Here is a 4,281-nt window from a genome sequence, read left to right on the forward strand (position 1 = left end):
TTCATCTTAATTTCTGATAGATGTACTTACAGGAATAAAAGCCAGGTATAGTGGCACATGCTTTTAATCTCATGCTTGGGAGACAGAGACATGACAGAGTTCAAAGCCAGCCTGTTCTGCATAGTGATCTCTAGGCCAGCTAGGACTTATAAAGAGATCCTGTCTCAAAAAGCCAAAGGAGAAAAAATATCCTTTAAAGTTTAGCTTATGTGGCCCTGTGTATATTAATGTGTACCGCATTATCTTACACTTCTAATTATTTTCCAGTGTCCATTTGTGTTTCTTCCTAACTCATGAATTATCTGGCAACATTTTTTTCTTTTAATTTCCAAGTATAAGATGATTTTACTTATCTGTTTATTGTTAAATTCTGAATTGTTTTATGGTTGAGGCATATGGTCTCTATCTGGAAAACGGAGCAGAAACAGTACATGGGAGGCTTGTATCACAATTTCCATTGACGTGCTGAGCCAACAGGGAGTGCAGGACCCCTGAAGTAGGTCTCCACACACTGGCTGGTAACCTTGAGGAGCATGGGCGGCAGACACTGCGGACAGGGTAGAGGTGGCCAGAGAATGTGGCCCCTTAAGTTGCAATTTCTATAACAATGAGGTAGACTAAATAGAACAAAGAAACAAATAATTGTAAAAAATGAGCATGATAATTTATAATGCTAAGATAAGTTGCATAAAGCATGTGGCCTATCAGAAGAAACACATATGAGCCCCATGCCAGAGACATGTGAGCAGCCAAGAGCACAGTGGGTGGGGAAGGGGAAAGCAAGCCACAGATACAGACTTGGAGTATTAGCTGGGGAGCATTCTGTAAAGAAGAAGCGGAGGATACATAAGCAGAAGTCCACAGGAAGAGTTAAGGGCTGTGTGGAAGAAGAGCAAGCAAAAAACCCTGAATCTGGTTACTAGGAAGAAGAATATGCCAAGATTGACAAGAGGGAAATTCTGAAAGGATAATAAAGGCCCAGTTCTCCAAGTTATCAAAGGGACAGGCACACCAGCTTGAGAGCGTTCAGGGCACACCCAAGAAAGTATGGGACTAACTTGTATCTGGAAATTATACTGAACTTTACCTATATCAAAGACAACAAGGAAATTCCAGAAGCTTAAAAACAAAAAACAAAACAAAACAAAAAAACCAAAACCAAAACAAACAAACAAAACCAGCACGTCGGAAAGAACTGAATTACAGTGCAGAAGAGCCCAAGACCTTCAGAGCAGAAGCACGGGGTTGCAGGCTTTGAAGAGAGGAAGTGTAGGAGAATGGAGCTTTGTGTCTCTGTTGGTCGCTAGAGGGCTAAGGTAGAGTGCAAGCTTTCCAGATTGTTCTCATTGCAAGAATCGATCTCAGTTCCTCACACCGTTACTGGGTTGGCATACCCTTCCTGATTTGTCAGAGATTCCCATGGCTCTACCTTTGACGTTCAATCCAGTCCAGTCCAAGGGCCTGTCATTCATTACTGCCTAATCTTTACCGAGCCCCCTCCCCGACATGATGATATGCAACACATTGTATAATTTGCATAGCGAAATAGATAGATGTGCACAGAAAGATAGAAGTGGAGTCAAAACAAAGAAGTTATTCTAACAGGGACAGCAGAAGAATAAAAATAGAACCAGCAGGTTCTCAGGTGTGTGCAGGTGCCCATGAATACGTGGAGGAAGTCAGGGGTGTACCTCACATTTTGAGATGGAGCCTCTCACCCAACCAAGAACACAGCAGTCGGCTAGGGTACCTACCCAGGGCCTACCTTTCTCTGCCTGCCCAGGTCTGGGGTTACAGCTTTTTACGAGGGTACTAGGGATTGAATTCACTCAGGTCCCTCTGCACACACAGCTCATTCCTTAATCACTGAGCCATGTTCCTAGCCCTATGGATTTCTTTTCATGAGGCAGACTGCTTGAAGGATTGCCAGTGATTTTCCTCAGATGCTTCCTCTATGAAGTCCTGTAGAGTGTGAGGGGTGCTTGGTTGTTTGGGTGTGCCCAACTCCTCCATTCGCCACGCTAGCTTAGGACAGGTTCTTCACACCTCTGGCTTGTAGGTAGAACCAGCAGAGGTACATGTAGGTATAGATGGCTCTGTCTTTTGCTACGTGTCCTCTCAGCTTAAGAACTTCACAGGATGTCAGCAATTAAAAACAAAGAAATCATGAAATTTGCAGGCAAATGGTGGGAACTGGAAAAGATCATCCTGAGTGAGGTATCCCAGAAGCAGAAAGACACACATGGTGTACACTCACTTATAAGTGGATATTAGACATATAATATAAGATAGTCATACTAAAATCTGTACACCTAAAGAAGCTAATCAAGGAGGAGGACCCTGGGTAAGATGATCAATCCTTATTCAGAAAGGTAAAGGGGATGGACATCGGAAGAGGGAGAAAACAAGGAACAGGACAAGAGCCTATCACAGAGGGCCTCTGAAAGACTCTACCCAGTAGGGTATGAAAACATGCTGAGACTCATAGCCAAACTTTGGGCAGAGTGCAGGGAATCTTAGGGAAGAAGGGGGAGATAGAAAGACCTGGAGGGAACAGGAGCTCCACAAGGAGAGCAACAACAGAACCAAAAATTCTGGGCACAGGGGTCTTTTCTGAGACTGATACTCCAAACAAGGACCATGCATGGAAATAACTGCATAGAAGTAGCATGCAGTTCAGTGTCCAAGAGGTTTAATAGGAACAGGGACCGTCTCTGACATGAACTCATGGGCTGGCTCTTTGATCACCTCCCCCTGAGGGGGGAGCAGCCTTACTAGTCCACAGAGGAAGACAAAGAAGCCAGTCCTGATGAGACCTGATAGACTAGGGTCAGCTGAAGGGGAGGAGGACTTCCTCTATCATTGGACTGGGGGAGGGGCATAGGAGAAGAAGAGGGAGGATGGGATTGGGAGGGGGTGCCGGTGGGGGCTACAGCTGGGATACAGAGTAAATAAACTATCATTAATAAAAATATAATAAAAATTAAAAAAAGAACTTCACAGAATTTCAAGTGTTATATTTTGAGGGGAAATCACAAGGTTATTTTGTTTAATCTTTTACTCACGCAAAACACAATTGTGTTGCTGGTAATAGACCCGAGTTCTGAAAGACGATACAAAGCTAGTCATTTTTCCAGTTTCAACTGGAAGAAAGCATAAAAATATATTCCAGAGCAGAAGTATGGAACCCAAGGAGGTCTTATCAGATGGAATTTGAATTTTCCATGCTTTGAAAATTAAGTGCAGTGATAGGTATAGACATACTTGCCAATTATAAGCTTTTGAGTTGTGGTACAGCTCTTTGGCTTTTGTTTGTTTGTTTTTTACTTTATTTCACTGTAGGTATTTCTTGAACAAGTGGACCTTTCCTTAATGTAATCCTCATGGGTAAAGAGTTGTCTGTCTCTAGAAGCCAACATTTCCCATACTGTTCATCGCTGCATCTGTTTGTAGTACAGCAAATATATACCGCTTTGTTTTCCTGGCGTCTCAAGAAAGACCTGGAGGGGACAGGAGCTCTACAAGGAGAGCAACTGAACCAAAAAATTTAGGCCCAGGGCTCTTTTGTGAGACTGATACTCCAACCAAGGATCATCCATGGGTATAACCTAGAACCCCTCGCACAGAAGTAGCCCATGGCAGCTCAGAGTCCAAGAGGGTTCCCCAGTAATAGAAACAGGGACTGTCTCTCACATGAACTAATGGGCTGCCCCTTTGATCACCGCCACCTGAGGAGGGAGCAGCCTTACCAGTCCACAGAGGAAGACAATGAAGCCAGTCCTGAAGAGACCTGATAGACTAGGGTCAGATGGAAGGGAAGGAAGACCTCCCCTATCATTGGGGGAGGGGCATAGGAGAAGAAGAGGGAGGGTATTATTGAGAGGGAGTGGGAGAGGGGGCTACAGCTGGGATACAAAGTGAATAAACTGTAATTAATAAAAATAAAATAATTAAAAAATAAAAAAGAATTTCTATTTTTTTATTTCAATTTTTTGTCAATTTTTGTACAATACATTATAATTGTTGGAGTGTTTTATTTTTTCTTCTATTACTACTGATATTAAACATGTCCATCAACTATTTGACCACAGTTGCCCATAAATTATGCTGAAAAGCATGTGCTCTGCTCCTTAAGGAAAAAACCCAGACTTTCAAATCGGGGCCCCTGCACCTCCAGAGCATGCAGGCAGGGAAGGAAATGGGTCCTGTACACAGGCCATCCCTTACAGATGATTTAAACTCTGAATTCCTGGCAAGTACTATTTTCAAACTTCCTTCCTC

This window comes from Meriones unguiculatus, chromosome 2 (assembly GCF_030254825.1).
Source record: "Meriones unguiculatus strain TT.TT164.6M chromosome 2, Bangor_MerUng_6.1, whole genome shotgun sequence".
Classification (NCBI taxonomy): domain Eukaryota; kingdom Metazoa; phylum Chordata; class Mammalia; order Rodentia; family Muridae; genus Meriones; species Meriones unguiculatus.